At 41.2% G+C, this 23,203-nt stretch overlaps 1 protein-coding gene across 2 annotated transcripts in view; it reads right to left on the bottom strand.

Annotated features, from left to right (window-relative positions):
• CNST (consortin, connexin sorting protein) overlaps nucleotides 1–23,203 on the bottom strand; it is a 57,835-nt gene that overhangs the window by 34,344 nt on the left and 288 nt on the right. The window contains exon 2 of one of the 2 annotated variants that reach the window (XM_038760829.1): nucleotides 14,712–14,795. The gene's annotated coding sequence lies outside the window, so the exon portion shown is untranslated. Of the gene's footprint in view, nucleotides 1–9,789; nucleotides 9,867–14,711; nucleotides 14,796–23,203 lie in introns of those variants that run through there. The other variant, XM_038760830.1, reaches the window with a different exon arrangement.

Here is a 23,203-nt window from a genome sequence, read left to right as displayed (position 1 = left end):
GGGTAGACACAAGGTAATCGGATTGAACACAGTCGCTGTCCCACTTAAGGACTCAGAGCCATAATCCCCATTTTACAGATGAAGAAACAAGCACTGAGAAGTGAAGTGACTTGCCCGAGGTCACACAGCAAACAAGTGGCAGAGCCCGGGATTTAGAACCCATTAGGACCTACTGCTTCTGTCCCAAAGCTGTGGGGAATTCTGCTCTGGCTGACTAAGCATAGGCTGGGATGGCTATTTTCAACCCACACAAGGCTCTTGCAAAGGGGGCAAAATGCCAGCCCCTGCAAGAATTGAAAAATTCTCAGCTGCCATGTTAAATTTGTTCTGCTGCAGGGATGAATCCTGCAGCTGTTCTGTGAACTCAGTATTCTATTTTAAATGCATCACACGCTGCTTTTGCAAATGTTTTTGCAACTGAAAGCCCAAATGCTTTGCCTTAAATATGCTCTCAGCTCCAACTGACTCCAGAATCAATGGTTTTCACTGACGGGATTGCCAGATTCCACTTTTGAGAATAAGGGATACTATCTGCAGACCAAGGCTTGTGTCACTTCATTTCCTCTTCTGTCAAATGTTTTGGATAAATGGGACTAGGCAGTGAAATAAGGGACGATCCCATATACATGGGATACCTATATGCCCTTATAGCAGTTGCATATGCGTCCCATTTTTTTCACATAACTCCCTCAGGGCTATTACCTTTACCATTGTGTGTGTGGTTTTTTATGATATTTTACGATACGTCAAGCACTGTTCTGTGTGCTGGGGTAGATACTTAATCAGGTTGGACACAGTCCCAGTGGGACTCACTGTCTAAGTAGGAGGAAGAACAGGTATTGACTGAATCCCCATTTCACATTTAAATTTAAAAAACCCTGGGTGGGAAAGAAGGTTTTTTTTTTTTTTTACGGTATTCGTTAAGCACTTACTATGTGCCAGGAACTGTTCTAGGAACTGGGATAGATGTGAGTAATCAGGTTGGACTCAGTCTATGTCGTACATGGGGCTCACGGTCTTCATCCCCATTTTACAGATGAGGGAACTGAGGCACAGAAAAGTCAAGTGACTTGCCCTAGGCCACACAGCAGACAGGTGGTGGAGCCGGCATTAGAACCCAGGTCTTTCTCACACCCAGGCTCTACTCTATCCACTAAGTCATGCTGCTTCTCAAGAAGTGGCTTGAGGGTCCTTTCTTACCATGAGGACACCCCCAATTTGACCTGCAGTGTGTGCTGTGTCATTATGATACTCACAGCTTTCGAGCAACTCAGTGAAGTAAGCCAGAGCCATCTATATGGATGTGTGGGTGTACAAAGAGAGAACAAGTTTTTAAAACCTAGGTCTCTTTTTTTCTTTGTTCATGTCCTTAGTTTCTTGTCTTTCCAAGGGCATGAGCCACCCTTTCTGTTTGCTTGACAAAACACATATACTCAGGGGGAATTTAATGCAGGAGTAAAATGTTTCATTATGGAGAGAAATAAGGGTCATATTTTGTGCTTAATGGATACCTGAATCTCCCAAATGCCAACATAAGGTACAAGCATGGGAACCATCATCATCATCATCAATCGTATTTATTGAGCGCTTACTATGTGCAGAGCACTGTACTAAGCACTTGGGAAGTACAAATTGGCAACATATAGAGACAGTCCCTACCCAACAGTGGGCTCACAGTCTAAAAGGGGGAGACAGAGAACAAAACCAAACATACTAACAAAATAAAATAAATAGAATAGATAGGTACAAGTAAAATAAATAAATAAATAAATAGGATAATAAATATGTACAAACATATATACATATATACAGGTGCTGTGGGAAAGGGAAGGAGGTAAGATGGGGTGGATGGAGAGGGGGACGAGGGGGAGAGGAAGGAAGGGGAACCAGGGACCAGGTCAGAAATTAGCAGCTTTGCATTTATTGCACTTTCCCAAGACACAGTGGTTTGTAGTAGATTAGATGTAGTATATCAGACAGAATACTTTGCTACACCCTAAACAAGTAGGTCAGTAACCCTTCTTTTAAGAACTCCTGGGTGGAGACTATATTCCCATTGTATTCATTTTAGCTGCAGGCTTCACCTTTTTTGGGAGTTGTATGTGGTTCTAGACAAGTTTTCAGAACCTTGTGGCTAAACGTTATTCCAAATATGTTCATTCTACAAAACCGATTTGACTGGTTGCCACTGTCAAGCTAGACTCTCATTCAAACACTACAAAATAGCATCAACAGAACTTACATGTTTGTTTTATGGTGTTTAGTGATTACTATGTGCTGGGCACTGTACTAAGTGCTGGGGTACACTCAAACTAATTAGGTTAGGCACAGTCCATGTCCTACATGGGGCTCACAGTTTTAATCCCCCATTTTACAGATGAGGTAATTGAGGCACAGAGATGTTCAGTGACCTCTCAGGGTCACACAGCAGACAAGTTCAGAACCCAGGTCCTTCTGATTCCTTGGTCTGTGCTCGGCCACAAGTCTTCTCATTAGCAAAAGCAAGTTTTTAGCAATGTGTCCCCAGTTTAAAAAAATACTACATTAATGGACTGTGTCATTATGATACTCACAGCTTTCGAGCAACTCTTCTAGACTGTGAGCCCGCTGTTGGGTAGGGACCGTCTCTATATGTTCATTCATTCAATCGTACTTATTGAGCGCTTACTGTGTGCAGAGCACTGTACTAAGCGCTTGGGAAGTACCAGGTGGCAACATATAGAGACGGTCCCTACCCAACAACAGGCTCACAGTCTAGAAGGGGGAGACAGACAACAAAACAAAACATATTAACAAAATAAAATAAATAGAATAAATATGTACAAGTAAAATAGAGTAATAAATATTCATTCATTCAACCGTATTTATTGAGCGCTTACTGTGTGCACAGCACTGTACTAAGCGCTTGGGAAGTCCAAGTTGGCAACATGTACTTCCCAAGTGCTTAGTACAGTGCTCTGCATACAGTAAGAGCTCAATAAATACAACTGAATGAATGAATGAATGTCTTCTCAGGGCACTAATCAATCATATTTACTGAGTGCTTATTTGGGCTGTTCTAAGCGCTTGGGAGAGTACAACACAACAATATAACAGATACATTCCCTGCCCACATACGTTGAGTCTAGAGGAAGAAACCGTAAGTGGAATGATCCTAGAAAGAAGTCTTACAATTTCAAGAGGCTGAAAGATGGTGCAGTTCCTGGGGGCAGTTACTTAGATAATAATAATAATGGTATTTGTTAAGCGCTTACTATGTGCAAAGCACTGTTCTAAGCGCTGGGGGGATACAAGGTGATCAGGTTGTCCCATGTGGGGCTCACAGTCTTAATCCCCATTTTACAGATGAAGTAACTGAGGCCCAGAGAAGTTAAGCGACTTGCCCAAAGTCACACAGCTGACAAGTGGCAGAGCCAGGATTAGAGCCCGTGACCTCTGGCTCCCAAGTCCGTGTTCTTTCCACTGAGCCACGCTGCTTCTCTTAGATTTAAGTAGCACTTGAAAACCTAAGGTCTATGTGTTTTCATCTGTTCCCTTCTTCTAGTAAAATCTTGAAGGAATGATACCAGGGAAATTTTCCAGCCCTGCCTGGAACTGGGAACTGGTAGTCATAGTATTTGAGTGTTGTGTTTGGGACTGTACAATATGATATTATTGTGAGCCCCAACTCTGGAGTGGGTGAATGTGTGACGGATGACAGCATGACCCCATAGGGCAACTGAAACTTGTAGGCTGCAAAGCTGAAGCTAAAGGGTAGGCTGAAAGGGAAAGGATGTTGAAAGGATGAAACTTTTCTAAATTCAGTAGTTTAGTAAATACAATTAGCTATAAGCACGCTAAAAAAAGACTACGGTGCCAATTTAAATGCAGTAAAAAAGAAATAGTTAAGGCTATATGGAACATAAATGAAAAAGAAATTCACATTTCTTTGATTTGTCATTTTGTTTTTAGTAGCTTTTAGAGGTTTTATTCATTCATTCATTCAGTCATATTTATTGAGCACTTACTGTGTGCAGAGCACTGTATTAAGTGCTTGGGAAGTACAAGTTGGCAACTTTTAGTGTTTCAGACCTGACTCTAGAATCAAATGATAGGGAACAAAAACATTTCTGTAGGATTTTAAAAGTCTGCTTCTCAGTACTGAGCCATATTAAAAATGTTTTAAACTAAACATGTCTAAAAAACCTCAATGTCTTTATATCTTTTCTTTTTCTATCTCCATTAAAATTTATAAGACAAATGCAATGATTTCTGCCAAACTGCAAAGCTAAATTATGTGTGATCTTGACATTTTAATCAAATGAATACTATACTCCATCTAAATCCTGTGCCCATGAAAAACTGCTACGGTTAAACAAGACTGAATTAACTAGATTTTAGATTCTCTGAATAAGTAAGTAAATTTTTGTCATTTCCAAAACATCTCTGTTAAGTTCCAATGCTTGGAAAATTCTGCTCAACAGAGATACAGATAAAAAAGGCATCAGAAAAATTTTAATGCACTTCAGTATCACAACCAATTGCATAAAGCTAACTCCTCTTCCCATAAAATATTTCATCTTCAGAATGGAAAGATTCATTCAATCATATTTATTGAGCGCTTACTGTGTGCACAGCACTGTACTAAGTGCTTAGTACATGTAATACAAAGATATAATACAAAGTTGGCTAAGACAGCTGCTAAGCAAGGGATCTCAAAGCAAACTAATAAGGAAACTGCTTTGCTTGTTGCAGGGAAAGCGTGTTTTTTGTTATCCTCTGTATTCAAGAGAATTCATTTGATGGTGCTGTTTCCTATTTTTGTGCTGAAACTAAAAATAGTCCTGGCAATACTGGGGAAGTGAGTATCTACATGTGTTTCACTGGGGGAGGAGCGGGGGGGATTTTGGCTTGAATTTTGCTAATGCCAGTAGCTTGAATCTACGTTGTCTGTGAAAGCAAAGGTTATGCAATATCCTTATGGTATTAAAAATTCGCCCACTATTAAACATCTGTTCAGAGACTTACAGCTGCATGTTTCCACAACCTACTTGAAATTTTCCTTCATCGGGAGCAAGGGTTCAGGTCTGGGGGCTGCCAAAAGTGGGTTGCTGAGAACATCTGAACAGATGTGAGAGGCCTGCTTTGGGTGAAAGTACAGCAGCTTTCATTAATCATCTGGTGCCCCACATTCATCCTGAGGACCAATCAATGATATTTATTGAGTGCTTATTATGTGCAGAGCCCTGTACTAAGCACTTGTTGGGAGAGTACCCTACAACAGAGTTGGCAGACATGTTCCCTGCCCACAGTCAGCTCACAATCTAGAGGGGGAGACAGACATTAATATAGAATGGGATGCTCTAGTCTGCTCACTTGATCTAGTTTGCAGGGAAACTTGCTTGCCCTACTGCAAAGTTCAGTAATTGGCAAATGATCTCCTGATCAACAGGTATTAAAGAAAGTTTTAATCCAGCTCAAGTGCCATAAACTCCCCAAATTCTCCCCCTCCTTAAATTCTAACCAAGATCGTTCTGGAATTAGGGTTTACCCTCAGGTGAGGCAGAACTGCCATCATATATCTTCCCACTAAAAAGCAGCTCCAAGTCAAGTTTAAGTGTACATGTATTTCTATCACAAAACCTAGCCGTAAATCCAAACCTCAGATTTAAAATAGCACACAAACAGTGGCTGACAAATATTTATGTGGAAAAAGTTCTGAATATCACAGTAATTCTGTCCCTTTCATTCTGGTGTGTGATGGCAACGTGTTTGCTAAAACTCATTTGGCAAGGCACCACAAAGCTGTATAATAGGAAACAACAGAAGAGAGGACATTTTAAAAGCAACTACCTAATTTCTGTTGTTCCTGGTTTTGAGAAGCAGCATGGCCTAGTAAAAAGAGCACAGGCTTGGGAACCACAGAACCTGAGTTCCAATCCTAGCTTTGCCACTTTCCTGCTGTGTGACCTTGGGCCAGTCACTTCACTTCTCAGTGCTTCAGTTTCCTCATCTGCAAAATGAGAATTCAATACCTGGTCTCCCTCCTCCTTAGACTATGAGCCTGATGAAGGACAGGGACTGTGTCCTGATGTCATCCAGCGCTTAGAACAGTGCTTTGCACATAGTAAGCGCTTAATAAATGCCATTATTATTATTATTATAGTGCATCTATGCCAGGGCTTTGTACAGTGCTTGGCACATGTAAGCACATAACAAATACCACTGAAAAAAGCATGTGATGTGGTGGGTGTGCCACAAAAAAGAATGGTTGTGGACAAAATGGATTCCATTTTTCAATTGTTAGTTGTCAGAATGACATATCATGAAACATTTTTCCCCCACTGGTAAAGCTGCGTAAAGGAAAAAGACAAGACAAATTCAAGCTGTTTCTTGTTATGTGCACTGAACTCTTACAATGATAACTTACACTGATCTAAGTTGAAAGAGTCATTTCCCTTCCTATTTGAAGTGTGGGCGGGAAGGGTAGGGGATGGAGGTGGAGTCAAATCACAGTCTGGTTTCAAATCTTCAAATAAACATGCCTGAATTTGCTTTTTTGGCAACTGCCATTTCAAGAACCGAGATGATTCTCTCCTGATGTACGTGTAATATTTGAGGCGTTGGCCTGACTTGGGCGGGCATCCAAAATAATAGTAATCATTAATAATTATGGTATTTGTGAAGTTCTTACTGTGTCTCTATATGTTGCCAACTTGTACTTCCCAAGCGCTTAGTACAGTGCTCTGCACACAGTAAGAGCTCAATAAATACGATTGAATGAATAAATGAATAATAAATATGGCATCTGTTAAGTTCTTACTATGTGCCAAGCACTGTTCTAAAGCACGGGGGGGATATTCTATTTACTATTCTATTTATTTTGTTAATGATGTGCATCTAGCTTTACTTCTCCTTATTCTGGTGACTTGACACCTGTCCACATGTTTTGTTTTGTTGCCTGTCTCCCACTTATAGACTGTGAGCCCGCAGTTGGGTAGGGACCGTCTCTATATGTTGCCAACTTGTACTTCCCAAGCGCTTAGTACAGTGCTTTGCACACAGTAAGCGCTCAGTAAATACGATTGAATGAATGAATAATAATTATGGCATCTGTTAAGTTCTTACTATGTGCCAAGCACTGTTCTAAGCGCGGGGGGGTGGATATTCTATTTACTATTCTATCTATTTTGTTAATGATGTGCATCTAGCTTTACTTCTCTTTATTCTGATGACTTGACACCTGGCCACCTGTTTTGTTTTGTTGTCTGTCTCCCCCTTCTAGACTGTGAGCCCGCTGTTGGGTAGGGACCGTCTCTATATGTTGCCAACTTGTACTTCCCAAGCGCTTAGTACAGTGCTCTGCACAAAGTAAGTGCTCAATAAATACGATTGAATGAATGAATGAAGTCCTCCACTATAGTAAAATTTCACCATACCATAATCACTGGTGAGCCATAACTAAATGACATGCATATAACCCAATCTCTAAAAAATAATTTTTAATTAAAAGTACAACTGTTTCCTGAACTTTATAGAAAATGCATACAACCTTAAATAATGGAAGGAGTTCCGAGAAAAATCAAATAGGAGATCGCAGTGTTGTTTTATTCCTCTACTGTTACCATGGAGGTGGAATACAAGCAGCAGGGGTGGGTTAAGTGAAAAAAGTGGATGCTAGAATGCTAACTTTCATTAACCCCAAATTCAAAAGTAAGCGAGAGAGAGACAGAGACAGAGAGAGAGAGAGACAGAGAGACAGACAGACAGACAGACAGACTCTAAGGCCCTAGGATCAAGGGAAGGAGGAATTAGGTAATGGAAAAGTGAAATGTCTCCCTAATATTCAGTACCTTAAATATACAATGTTTAGCATTACTGCCCTTCTGCCTACCATGCTATGTTTAGTACTGGTTCTGTATGCAGGTATGCAAAGCCTTAGAGAGCTACCTGGGATACTGTTTTTTTTTTTTTTTTGTTTGGTTGCTTGCTTTGTAAGGAATGGAAAGATTCCCCCCCTCAATCCTTCCTTTTTTTAATATGGTATTTGTTAAGCACTTACTTTGAGCCGGGCACTGTACTAAGCTTACTCTATGCTGTTAGCTCATCTCTAGACTGTAAGATTGCTGTGGGCAAGGAATGTGTCTGTTGTATTGTACTCTCCCAAGTGTTTAGTACAGTGCTGTGCACACGGTAATCACTCAATAAATATGATTGAATGAATGGATGATTAACACAAGATAATCAAGCTGTACACAGTCACTGCCCTGCATGCAGCTTGCAGTCTAAGTTGAAGGCACGAGGATTGAACCCCCATTTTATATATGGGGTACCTGAAGTGCACAGAAGTTAAGTGACTTGCCCAAGATTACCAGCAGAAACATAGAAGAGCTGGAATTACTAAAACCAGCCTAGGTGCCTTATTCCACAGTGGCTCATGACATGGATGAGAGCACAGCAGTTTGTCAACACAGCAGTTTGTCACACATATATTCTATTTCAAGGCTTACAGAAACTATACCCAACTAACCTTCCCAGCTGTCTCTTAATATGTGCCCCATATCACTTTAGACCAGGCAAGAGAAAGTCATTAACTCAAAGCAACCTGATCACTACTAGCCAAAAATAAACTGAGTACATGCAGATGGCAGGATAAGCCACCCCTTTCCTCCCAACTCTGAAGTTCAATGCAATGTAAATTGTAAGTCCTCGAGGGGAGGGAATCATGTCTACCCCAACTCCACTGCGTTGTACACCCAGTACAGTACTTGGCAAAAAGTAAGCGCCCAATGAGAGCTTAGAACAGTGCTTGGCAAATAATAACTACTTAACAGGTGCCATACAACTATAACACCATTGATTGACTGATAGATAATAATAATAATAATGATGGCATTTATTAAGCACTTACTATGTGCAAAGCACTGTACTAAGCACTGAAGCACTGTTCTAAGCGCTGATAGGCAGCCTCATCCTGGTCTCTGGATGAGGGAGATTTAGCAGGGCTTTTAGACAAAGCCTTTGGGGTCTGAGCAGACTTTGGAATGCAATATTCACCCTGAATGGGGAAAGTGCTAAAAAACACGTTCTATATTGTCATGGACACAATGGGGAAGGGACTGCCTCTCAATGACACTCACACATTTAGATGGAATCTCACCAGCAGAGTCATCTTCAATCATGAGAGATAGCACTATATAAAAACATACTTAGGGCACAGTGGTAACTCAAGGAAAAGGGCTCTTTTCCCTGTTAAAATGTTCTAAAACAGCTTACTGAAGAAAATGAACACTTCACATTTAGGGAAGTTTATACTCAAGAGCGCTGCAAGAAATCACTTTAAAGTTGAGAAAAACCACCAGTTCAAGAAACAAAACTTAGGCTGGTGTTTCAAATATACACTTTCTTTCTAAAGCCCTTGTGACCTTGGGCAACTTTTCTGTGCCTCAGTTACCTCATCTGTAAAATCGGGGTTAACACTATGAGCTCCAAGTGGGACAGGGATTGGGTCCAACCTGATTACCTTGTATCTATCCCAGTGCTTAGAACATTGCTTATCACATACTAAACGCTTAACAAATACCACAATTATTATTATTACCCACAAATACAAATCATAAAGGCTGATTTTATTTGACTACAAACATTGGCTCAAGGTTGTCCCCATAGTTTCCGCTTATCAATTTGTAGTGCTCAGCCTAGATTCAGTAAAGAAAGGATTAACATTACCAGTTAGGCCCCCCTCACCCTACAAGCCAGTTTGTTTTGCTGTGCCTAAATTTAGTATAAACATTTCACTTTTCTACTTACCAGTCCTGGCATGTCCTTGAGGATGAGTTAAGCATAACTTCTGATTTTCTGAGGTTTCAAATCCTTTATCTAATTAATGTTCTCGCACTGAATTGGAAGAAAGGACAAAAAAAAAAAACCCCTCAGGCCTAGGCGTTGATTTTGTCAGAATTTGGGGATGTTACTACTAAGGTTTGTCTGCAGAACATTTGAAGTTTTTCCTATGGAAAATGCTCCTCTGGCTCCGCAGACTGCGTGGAAATACAAAATCTGGGGAGGCCCCTGGGATCGGAGAACTAGGACTTTTCACCAACAAAACTGGGACAGAAAATTATAAGTCTCTGAATGAGACAAGACAGAAAATAGAGGCAATTCATGCTTTGAAAGTTTTCAGAAAAAGAGCTCTGAGGTTAAACTGACTTCACAGCATTTTTGAAAAATCATTAATTTTGAGGCAAAGCAGCACATAAGTGCCTTATAGGGGATGCTTCTGAGAGATAGCTCTATCTATTTTTAGAGACTATCTGATTCTATCACCATTTTTACCACAGTACATCTAGGTTGTCAGATTTAAAAGGGTTTTATAGCATTCCAAATTTCATTAACAAAATTTCTGTCCCATACTTGTATAGCAACAGTTACTGAGAAGCCTAGAGTTCTCGAAGAGTACAATTAGATGGAAGATAAATTGTTTGTTTTCATGAGAGGAGATGGATGGTCCTTAGGAGATTTAGGTGGGCATGACTGTTGTGTCAGAGTTAAGCTCCAGGTTGTGTCTCAGGAGGCCATCAAGTTGTATTGAGGGGCAACTCGAACTAAATGCTGTACTTTATTATTCTGGTATTTATTATTTACTATGTGCCAAACACTGTACTAAGCACTAGGGGTAGACACAAGTTAATCAGGTGGGACACAATGCCTAACCCACAAGGGGCTCATAGTCTAAGTAGGTGGGAGAACAGGTATGGAATCCCCATTTTACGGAAGAGGAAACTGAGGCCCAGAAGTTAAGTGACTTTACGTGAGCTCACAGAGCAGGCAAGTGGTGGAGGCGGGATTAGAACCCAGACCCTCTGACTCCCAGGCCTTGTGCTCTATCCACTTGGCCATATTTCAACTCCCTATGGATGCCATCTTTTCAACAAAAGCATTTTTTTTTTTAGGTTAAATGGTTTTCTAAATGTACCTTTTTTATCCTCACTAATTCTCACTTATTCTCCCCCTTTTAGACTGTGAGCCCACTGTTGGGTAGGGACTGTCTCTGTATGTTGCCAATTTGTACTTCCCAAGCGCTTAGTATAGTGCTCTGCACACAGTAAGCGCTCAATAAATACGATTGATGATGATGATGATGACTAACCTTAACCGTTTGTACAGGAATATGGGCTTTAAAAAGTTGCAACAACTAAGAAATGAGTGATTCAATTTTTGGAAGAAACAAATTCAATTCTATGTTTTCAGGAGTAGAAACCTGTTAAAGCATGAACTCATAATGTTTCCATGCTGGTGCTTGCCTTGCCCTTAGCCAGGTTTCCAAGGATCCCTTAAGTCCCTGTTCGTCAATCTGCTGGATTTCGGCTACTTAAAGCCCAGTTAATGATCTTAACCTAGGAGGAGAAGATGGAAGTCTCACTAAGATTTTAACCCTTAATAGTGAAATAAATGAATAATCCAGGTCTAATACTCATTCATATGCTCCCATTTGCTCAGATGAACAAAAAGAAAATAGTTACTATAAGGATTTAAGATTACCACAAAAATTCAACTGGAATCAAAATGTCTGTGCCTAATTCTCATCCCCGTACTTATCAATCAATGACATTTATTTATTTTATTTATTTACTTATTGATGGATTGACTGCATCTGTTAAGCACTTACTATGTTCTAGGTACTATACTTAGCCTAGGTTAGATACACGCTAATCAGGTTGGACAGAGTCCATGTCTCACGTAGGCTCACAGTCCTAATCCCCATTTTACAGATTAGGTAATTGAGGCACAGAGAAGTTAAGTGACTTGCCCAAAGTCACAAAGCAGACACATGGTGGAGCCAGGATTAGAACCCAGGTCTGTGCTCTATCCACTAGGCGTCTTTATTGATTCCTTCCTTTGTGCATGACACTATAGTAACTCTTGGGAGACCAAAACAGAGTTTTATAGATATGATCCCTTCCCACAAGGATCATACAACTTCCCAGCGCTTTGTTTAGTGTCCCGCAAATAGCAGGCACTTAATAGTATTACAGTGCTCTGAACCCAGTAACTGCTTAATAAATACTATTATTACTAGAACCTTAAATGAACGGATGACATTTTAAGGGGAGAGAGTATCCCAGGGTAGGTATATTCCCCAAAGCAAGCATCTTAAGTAACGAGGGCATGTCTCCAAGGGTGACAGTCTTCTGACAACACAGCCAGTTCAAGTCTATATTCCAAGGCTGTTGGTTTCCCCCTCTGCCATCACTCTTACTTATTTTTAGACTTTTGGAATGAAAAGAAGAGAGAGGGGAGGAGAGGTAGGAAAAAATTAAAGCATGTAAGCAGGCTTGTGCAGCACATAAGCTTAAAATTTTGCTTTTTAAAATCCACAACACTCAAATTTGAAAGTCATGTTTTATTGTAGCTAAACTGGCTTGGCTTTTCTGGGAAGCATTAGTATTAAAACAGTTTCAGGACCAGGTATCTGTTTTCTTAGCCCAGCTGCCCATCATCAAAACTGGGGGAAGCATAGCTCAGTGTGGGCAGGGAACATGTCTAACAACTCTATTGTATTGTGCTCGCCCAAGCACTTAGTACGGTGCTCTGCACATAGTAAGCACTCAATAAATACAATTGCTGGAAGTGTGCACCAACATGCCAAGTGGCAGAAACAGGGAGAGTTGTTTCTACCCAGAAAGCCTGTTGAGAGAAATGGCCCCAAACAATGAATTTCCCTGAATTCCTTGGAAAAGGAAAGGAACTACAATTTGAAAAAATTTACCTATTTTCAAACAAGAGGACACAAAATATTTATGACAACTCATCCACTTAGGATGGATTTTCTTTTTAGTTAGCTTTAAATAGAGCTTTTTGTGGCTTGTGGTAAAATCGACTTTACTGGAAATATGACCACAGGATGTTCTTTATACTTCAAAGCCCACATTTAGTACTAATAAGACAATCCAAGGACTTTCTTTTTCAGTAAGTCACAATATATTCATTTCATAGCTGGCTAACTGGGTAGGCCTTGTTACAGAGAAACAGCGTGGCTTAGTGGAAAGAGCAAGGGCTTGGGAGTCAGAGGTCGTGGGTTCTAATTCCGTCTCCGCCACTTGTCAGCTGTGTGACTTTGGGCAAGTCACTTAACTTCTCTGGGTCCCATTTCCCTCATCTGTAAAACGGGGATTAAGTCTGTGAGCCCCCACATGGGACAACCTGATTACCTTGACTCTACCCCAGCGCTTAGAACAGTGCTTGGCACATAGCAAGCGCTTAACAAATACCATAATTATTATTATTACACTGATAATGTTTATGTTTATTTGCCTGTACACACACACACACAAACAGATGTAAAATTGTTGGGAGTAAGAGGAGAACAGTAGAAAGAAACCAATTTCCATCTACTGAAGTTAATAACATGTAATCACAGTGCTAGGTACTAAAAATAATACGTTTTAATATCTGGAATGTTGGGGGCACGTACATAAGAACAGAGCAATGGTCTAAATAATCATCCATCCAGCCCAGAACTCTCTCTTCAATGGTGGTATATATTGAGCTCTTACTGGGTGAGGAGAACTGTACTAAGTGCTTGGGAGAGTATAATACAACAGTCGGCAGACATGCTCCCATTGGGATATCTGCCCTTCCTGACTTCCATTTATCTTCTTGGTTAGAGAAGTTCTTTCCATCGTCACCCCAACTTCCTCGTCTAATAACCTATTTTGGATCGCTGATCCAAAAATTTATACAAACTCTTTTTTAAATGACATTTTCTATTTCCACGGCTTCTTGTTGAAACCTGTTCCACAAACTGCATGAAAAACTTCTTCCTTTTTTTCCCCATCTATCCTTCTTCATTCAATTTCACTGGCTATCTCCTAGGCCTGATGCCTGGGTAAATCACAATTTCATGTTCATTCTCATTTCACCTCTCAAGATCTGATAGACTGCAATCACATCTCCTTTCATTCACAGCTGCTAAACTTATTTTAGGGCGGGAGTGAAAAGAGGTGGGGGAGGCAGACAGGCCAGGAAAACTCACTTTGGGGGATTTTTTTCATCCTAGCTTGGAAACCATTAGCTCTTTTCAACCCTGTCCAGATCTTGTAGAAGACTTGGGATGAGTGAGGCTGGGTCTAAAAGTCCAGAAGGCCATGAGGGTGAAACCAGTGCCCACAGTTGGAAATTCTAGAAGGCAGCAAGCCCTTATTAATCCCTTTGAACTGGCATCCATAGACCCTTGGTCTTGTTTTTCCAGTCTGAAGAGAGCTAACCTTTTCAGGTTGTCCTCAGATAGAACCTGTCTTCGAAAAACCATTTCCCTAATCAGTAAATTTCAACCTTGTTCTCAATTAAGTTGTACTCCATATAGTCTTTTCATTTTCAAAATGGTGTACCAATGGAATTTTCACAAAACCACAATGATCAGTAGGTCATTTTCTCATTTGGCAATAGATCAATTGTGATATGTATTATCAGGTTACAGTCTATTTCAGTATTTACAATATGTTTTCATAAAACTTAGTTTTGAAAAAAAAAGATCAAGAGATTTATTTTAGGCCAGTGTTTATTAAAATATTTTAGTGTTCCATTCACTTGGGTTGTATTTTTAGTTAGTTGAATTTACAGTAAAAGTCCTTCAATTGCAAAATCATGTATTAGAAAATGATTAAAATTAGCTGGAATCTAGGAGTTATTTAAAATACTAAGGATCTTTATTGGACTACTGTAGAACTTACCATTTTAATTAGGTTTTCCAAGCACAGTGAAGATACAGAAGATTGTAGTTCTTAAACAAAGTATCATCTGCTACTCAGGTGGCCCTGTAAAAGTACACAAAAAACCCCACATTTAATACAAAACAGGAGCATAATTCCACAAACCCATTCCACCTAAAAAAGTAAATAAAAGGAAATCATTTTCCTAAAGCAATTCTGGAACAGTGATCATTAAACAATTTCATTAAAGTAAAGATTCCCAGTGATTCTAGGATAATTATGATTCATAAAAATAGGAAGATTGGTAAGAGAAAAAAGAAATCATTTATCACCAGTTTGCCGGGGACACCCTATCTTTCCTTTCCATTTGGTTAAGGGTAAAAAAAAGGACAGCTTGAGAAAAAAGAAAAAAGACACAGAAGCAAAAAAACAAAACATCTCTCCCTCATTCTGCCCCCTTGATTTATAGAAAAGGTTTAAGTAAGGTTTAAGTTAATGCTATTATATGGACTCTGAAAATGAACTTGTTAAGTGTTTAAAGGCTGTTATTATCCTTGCTCTATTAAAAGCAGCTGAAAAACAAAGCAATTCCCTTGTTAAAAGTAAAGCCAGTTTTCTCCAGGGACACAATCCTAAATAACAGAAACATACAAGCCCAGTCCATATTGTAATAAATCTTTTGAAAGCACAAAATTAAAAATGACCAGCAATATCTTGACACATTTTGTGTACGGAAATCACAGTCTAAAAAGTTACCTCAGGAGAATATTTGGAATGTAGAGGTGGTAACCCTTTTTCTAGACATTGTACCCTTAGAACAGTGCTTTGCACATAGTAAGCGCTTAATAAATGCCATTATTATTATTATTATTTATACCCTATGATCTCCAAGTTCCTCTCAAAGAACTTCATTTTCACCTAGCCCTTCCTAGCCATTCCCCCTCTCTCCAGAGCTATAAAAGAATTCCTACCTTGGCAGCAGCTGGAACAGGTGAGAAGACAAATCATACTGCTGATGTTGTGGCCACTGACTCCTTGAAATTTGCCCATGCAAGAGTGGCAACCACTTCTTACTGGGCTCCCAGCAGGGGCAGAACCTCAGGGAGATGGGATACAGCTAGTGCTCAGTCTCCGGGAGTTCTCTCTCTATCTAGAGTTCTCCCTCTCTAGTCCGTAGCCCGCTGTGGGTGGGGAACGTGTCTACCAACTCAACTGTACTGTAGTCTCCCAAGCGCTTAGTACTGTGCTCTGCACCCAGTAAGTGGTCCATAAATGCCCACTGATGAGGGTGAAGATGATGACGATGTCAGAGAGCCCTATAAAAAGGTGTCCAGTGGGACCTGCTGAGGTAGTGCAGAGCTAAAAGTGAGTACAGAATTCTGTAAACTAGGCAGCACACCGAATAATGATGCAATATGATAGACAAGGAAATAGAAAACTGACTCAAGAAGCCACCAGAACATCCTTTGGGAGACATTCAAACAGTGTGGTCACGGCATATTATTAGATTACATGTCTACAGTTCTGTAGAGTTGTCTCTTCTCTATGGCTATATATGTATATATGTTTGTACATATTTATTATTCTATTTATTTATTTATTTTACTTGTACATATCTATTCTGTTTATTTTATTTTGTTAATATGTTTGGTTTTGTTCTCTGTCTCCCCCTTTCAGACTGTGAGCCCACTGTTGGGTAGGGACTGTCTCTATGTGTTGCCAACTTGTACTTCCCAAGCGCTTAGTACAGTGCTCTGCACACAGTAAGCGCTCAATAAATACGATTGATGATGGCTATGAGTCTGGGATCCCACACAGGTGCCACAACCAGTTACTCGAGCAGTTCCAATAGCATCACACACCACAAGTCATAAGATAAGGGCGGGGAGTCAGTCCATCCAGTTCAGCAGTCCTCCTCCAATGGTGACATCATAATCTTTGCAGGAGCTGAGTGTCAGCTGCCCTCCTTGACTTCCACGCTAATTTTTAGGCCTGTACCATCTAATAGCCATAATTTTGCATCCCTGGCTTTCCTTCTACCAACTCACTATGGGCAGGGCATATTGTACACGGATTTACCCAGACCTCCTTTGAACTTGTTACCTTCTGCCTGCACAATTTCCTGTGGTAAGAAATCCCATTTTCTCTGATTTGTTTCTAACCTATTGCCTTCCATTAGTGTTGCTAATACAACAATAATAATAATAGGGGTATTTGTTAAGTATTTGTACCTCACCTCCCTTCTCTCCTTCTACAGCCCGGCCCACACCCTCCGCTCCTCTGTTGCTAATCTCCTCACCATGCCTCGTTCTCGCCTGTCTGGGAATGGTTGATTGATTGATGGGATGGTGGGGGAGGGAGGAATGAGACCGAGGGAACTGTGTGGTGTTAGAAGGAATAAATTTGGATGAGTGATCATTGGAGTCTTTGTCCTACTGAAGGGGTCTATGGGCCAAAAACTGCTGTTCTATCAAACTGTTATTGAAATGCAGGTATTCATAATAGCCAGACTGTGAGGTGTGAGAAACAAACCCAATATAAACAATGATAGCAGAAAATTCACCTGCTGGGTGGAGGGTGGACCCAAAGAAACCAATTATTTTAGGTCTGTTACTTGATTTCCAATAATGTCCAAGATCTAGTTTACAGTGTCCCAAGAGTCAATCAATCAATCAATAGTATTTATTGAGCACTTACTGTGTGCAGAGCACTGTACTAAGCGCTTGGGAAGTACAAGTTGGCAACATATAGAGACAGTCCCTACCCAACAGTGGGCTCACAGTCTAAAAGGGGGAGACAGAGAACAAAACCAAACATACTAACAAAATAAAATAAATAGAATAGATATGTACAAGTAAAATAGAGTAATAAATATGTACATATATACCACACAGCTGACAACCAAATGCTAATAAAAATAATGACACCTCAGGAAATGACTTACAGTCTATTCACTTCCTTGTGTCCTTTGTTGAACTACCACTTAGTACCCATCTATCTCCGAAGTTAATGCGGCAGGCCGCACCCTGAGTAAGAGATACTTTTTTGGAATTCTCTACCTGTGGGAAATCCAGTACGGTTCCTTATTCATTCCATCCGTCAATCAATAGTATTTGAACACCTACTTTTGCAGAGCACTAAACTAAACATTTGTGAGAGTTCAGTAAAATTAGAAAGTGTGATCCCTGCCCTCAAGAATCTTACCATCTAGAGCAGGAGAAAGAAACAAAAACAGAAAATACAGATAGGACAAATAGAGGATAAAAAATATGTACATAAGTGCTAGGGAGGATGATGATGGGGACCTAAGTGCTTAAAAGGCAGTGTGGACTGGGGGGAGATACAGAGGGTGGAGAAATGAGAGATAAATCATGGAAGGTCTGCTGGAGTTGACATGATTTCAGGAGGGCTTTGAAAGGAAATTCTTTATCAAGCTCTTAATGTATTCCAGTTCTTCCACATTCCTAGATGCCCCTGGAGTAGATGCTTTATTTGATTTAGATAAATGTCCACTAGATGAGAAACTTCAAAAAGACAGCCAAATCATAGGAGCTATTCTACCCAGGTACAAATGACGGGAAATGACTCTTGTCTCAAAAGAACTACACTGAAAACCTCACAACCCTCATGTAAATGAAAAGAAAAATGCACAAATTTTCCAAACAAAATATGGTAGAACGAATTGTTAACATTGTAAGGCATCTATCTAAGCGAACTAGTGAAACAGTTTGAGGCTACATTTCTGGCAAATTCATCAGAAACTGGAATCTCAGAGAGGAGGATTAATAGCACTTGTGCCTCCATTGCCTTTCAACCACACCTGAAGCAGCGTGGCCTAGTGGAAAGAGCCTGGGCTTCAGGGTTCTAATTCCAACTCCACCACTTACCTGCTGTGTGACCTTGGGCAAATCACTTAACTTCTCTGTGCTTAACACAGAGTAAGTGCTTAACAAATACCAAAAACATCCCCTCCCCTCCCCGCCCAAACGGTACAATTGCCCTCCTTAGCACCACTGGCATTGTATATGCTTATATACTCATGCTTCTTTCATTGTTTTCATTTTAAAGGACATCGAAACCACAAGGAATTAAGGGAAAATTGCATTCAGTCTATTTATTTACCCTAGCCAGTCATAGCAACCACATTTGGTCTATAGGTATTACTACATGGAAACGCCCCCAAGACTTTTAACATGTAGAACTCCTGTTAAAATGAACTGGAAATTTTAATGGGCATTCTCAGAAGACACAGCCTTTCTTGTATTTGGTAAACCCAAGATGTTGCTCCATTACAAGTACAGTGCTCGGCAGACAGAGAGCACTTTAAGCAAACACCATTTCTATCACTACCACAAGACGACAATTTGCCTTACTTGGTTTTTAAGATGTTTGGACTTAAGGGCCTCTGAAATCCCGTAAAGTCATTAAAGTAGACTGTGTGCGTGTGTTTGCAGGGTGAGGGGAAAAGAAGATAAAAAAGCGAGAGAATGAGTAAGAAAGAACCCATTCTGATCGGCTAGTCTGTATGCGCAACTCAAAGCAGGCAAACTCACCTCTGAAACAGATCATGGCTAAAACATGACGTCAAGAAAAGGAAGAAACAGTTTGGAAAAATAAAGAGCTATATGCCAACCACCACTGTGCCAGGAAATACTCAGAAATGCTTTCTTTAATTTCCCAGCAAGCACTTAATCCAAGAAGTTCTATACCAACTTGAGGCTTCCCTAATAGTGCGCACAACAACACCGGAGTATAATGTTTGGGCTTCAGCGTTTACCGGCTAGATGAATCATTCTTTAGAAATCTTTTCCTTGTGTACTAAACAGGCAGTCTCAATCACCCTTGAAGTACAGTACTTGAACAGAATTCTAGAGTTTATGTTTTCAAATAGGTCTTCAGTTGAATGTTTCTTTTCTACCTTGACTGGGCTCAAAAGATACAACCCTTAAATCATTCTAGGAGAAAAATCAGAGCCCTCTCCATTGAACTATAGGTAAGGGGCGGCCAGACTCCCCTAATAAATCAATCCTATTTATTGAGCGCTTACCGTGTGCAGAATTCTGCACTAACCACTCGGGAGAGTAAAACATAACAGGGTTGGTAGACACGTACCCTGATGGCAACTAGAGGGGCCCCTTATCGTGTCCTCCTTTTAGAGGAGTTTTACAGATTGGCAACAAAAAGCACTGTCCCTACCCCAACTCCCCTGACCATCTCTAAATTACAAGCGGCTCGGTCGCATCTTAGAAATCGGGTTCTTTTAAAGCTGGGCAGACTCAAGCAAGGACCTGTTTTTAGCGTCGGAAAAAATCAATCAATCAATCAATCAATCGTATTTATTGAGCGCTTACTATGTGCAGAGCACTGTACTAAGCGCTTGGGAACTACAAATTGGCAACATCTAGAGACAGTCCCTACCCAACAGCGGGCTCACAGTCTAAAAGGGGGAGACAGAGAACAAAACCAAACATACTAACAACATAAAATAAATAGAAATGTACAAGTAAAATAAATAGAGTAATAAATATGTACAAACATATATACATATATACAGGTGCTGTGGGGAAGGGAAGGAGGTAAGATGGGGGGATGGAGAGGGGGACGAGGGGGAGAGGAAGGAAGGGGCTCAGTCTGGGAAGGCCTCCTGGAGGAGGTGAGCTCAGCTCATTGGGGGAAGAAGGGGATAGGATTAGGGGGGCAGAGGGAGGCTCAAAGTGGGGAACCCTGGTTGGGTGGGGGGGGAATAGAGAAGCACTGTGGCTCAATGGAAAGAGCCTAGGCTTCGGAGTCAGAGGTCATGGGTTCTAATCCTGCTCTGCCACTTGTCAGCTGTGCGATTTGGGGCAAGTCACTTCACTTCTCTTGGCCTCAGTGACCTCATCGATAAAAGGGGGATGAAGACTGTGAGCCCCACGGGGGACAACCTGATCACCTTGTATCTGCCCCGGCGCTTAGAACAGTGCTTGGCACATAGCGCTTAACCGAGAAGCAGCGTGGCTCAGTGGAAAAGAGCCCGGGCTTTGGAGTCAGAGGTCATGGGTTCAAATCCCGGCTCCACCACTTGTCAGCTGTGTGACTGTGGGCACGTCACTTCTCTGTGCCTCAGTTCCCTCATCTGTAAAATGGGGATTAAGACTGTGAGCCCCCCGTGGGGCAACCTGATCCCCTTGTAACCTCCCCAGTGCTTAGAACAGTGCATTGCACATAGTAAGCACTTAATAAATGCCATCATTATTATTATTAACAAATACCGTCGTCATCATCATCATCAAGGGGTGACCTGGAGGAGGAGGGCGCCTCGGAGAGAGGACTCCAAGAGGCTCTGTGTGGGGACGAGGAGGAGTGGGGATCACTTAGGGGGAAAGGGTTAGTACAAGCGCTCTGCAATCAATCAATCAATCGTATTTATTGTGCGCTTACTGTGTGCAGAGCGCTGTACTAAGCGCTTGGGAAGTACAAGTTGGCAACATATAGAGACGGCCCCTACCCAACAGTGGGCTCACAGTCTAGAAGGGGGAGACAGAACAAAACCAAACATACTAACAAAATAAAATAAATAGAATAGATATGTACAAGTAAAATAGAGTAATAAATATGTACAAACATATATACACACATACTCTGCACACAGTAAGCGCTCAATAAATACGAGTGAATGAATGAAAAGGGGGGATGGAGACAACGAGGCAAGGGGGATCCAGCGCTTAGAAGAGTGCTTGGCAGCCGGCAGGCGCTTAACAGGTACCATCGCTATTATCTGGGGGGAATCAATCAATCAATCAATCGTATTTATTGAGCGCTTTGCAGAGCACTGTACTAAGCGCTTGGGAAGTACAAGTTGGCAACATATAGAGACAGTCCCTACCCAACAGTGGGCTCACAAGGAGGCCCCCTCGTCCCTCTCTCCATCCCCCCATCTTACCTCCTTCCCTTCCCCACAGCACCTGTATATATGTAGATATGTTTGTACATATTTATTACTCTATTTATTTTACTTGTACATATCTATTCTATTTATTATATTTTTAGTATGTTTGGTTTTGTTCTCTGTCTCCCCCTTCTAGACTGTGAGCCTGCTGTTGGGTAGGGACCGTCTCTCTATGTTGCCAACTTGTACTTCCCAAGCGCTTAGTCCAGTGCTCTGCACACAGTAAACGCTCAATAAATATGACTGATTGATTGACTGTCTCTCTCTGTTGCCAACTTGTACTTCCCAAGCGCTTAGTCCAGTGCTCTGCCCACAGTAAGCGCTCAATCAATACGACTGATTGATTGACTGTCTCTATCTGTTGCCAACTTGTACTTCCCAAGCGCTTAGTCCAGTGCTCTGCCCACAGTAAGCGCTCGATCAATACGATTGATTGATTGTCTCTCTCTGTTGCCAACTTGTACTTCCCAAGCGCTTAGTCCAGTGCTCTGCACACAGTAAGCGCTCAATCAATACGATTGATTGATTGACTGTCTCTACCTGTTGCTAACCTGTACTTCCCAAGCGCTTAGTCCAGTGCTCTGCACACAGTAAGCGCTCAATCAATACGACTGATTGATTGATTGACTGTCTCTCTCTGTTGCCAACTTGTACTTCCCAAGGGCTTAGTCCAGTGCTCTGCACACAGTAAGCATTCAATCAATATGACTGATTGACTGATTGACTGTCTCTCTCTGTTGCCAACTTGGACTTCCCAAGCGCTGAGTCCAGTGCTCTGCCCACAGTAAGCGCTCAATCAATACGATTGACTGATTGACTGTCTCTCTCTGTTGCCAACTTGTACTTCCCAAGCGCTGAGTCCAGTGCTCTGCCCACAGTAAGCGCTCAATCAATACGATTGATTGATTGATTGTCTCTCTCTGTTGCCAACTTGGACTTCCCAAGCGCTTAGTCCAGTCCTCTGCCCACAGTAAGCGCTCAATCAATACGACTGATTGATTGATTGATTGTCTCTGTTGCCAACTTGTACTTCCCAAGGGCTTAGTCCAGTGCTCTGCACACAGTAAGCATTCAATCAATATGACTGATTGACTGATTGACTGTCTCTATCTGTTGCCAACTTGGACTTCCCAAGCGCTTAGTCCAGTGCTCTGCCCACAGTAAGCGCTCAATCAATACGATTGATTGATTGACTGTCTCTCTCTGTTGCCAACTTGGACTTCCCAAGCGCTTAGTCCAGTGCTCTGCCCACAGTAAGCGCTCAATCAATACGATTGATTGATTGACTGTCTCTACCTGTTGCTAACTTGGACTTCCCAAGCGCTGAGTCCAGTGCTCTGCCCACAGTAAGCGCTCAATCAATACGATTGATGATTGATTGACTGTCTCTATCTGTTGCCAACTTGTAATTCCCAAGCGCTTAGTCCAGTGCTCTGCACACAGTAAGCGCTCAATCAATACGATTGATGATTGATTGACTGTCTCTATCTGTTGCCAACTTGTAATTCCCAAGCGCTTAGTCCAGTGCTCTGCACACAGTAAGCGCTCAATCAATACGATTGATTGATTGATTGACTCTCTCTGT

The sequence above is a fragment of the Tachyglossus aculeatus genome, chromosome 19 (genome assembly GCF_015852505.1).
Source record: "Tachyglossus aculeatus isolate mTacAcu1 chromosome 19, mTacAcu1.pri, whole genome shotgun sequence".
Taxonomy (NCBI): Eukaryota; Metazoa; Chordata; class Mammalia; order Monotremata; family Tachyglossidae; genus Tachyglossus; species Tachyglossus aculeatus.
Note: the sequence above shows the minus strand (reverse complement) of the source record. Positions and strands in the feature narration are given on the sequence as shown.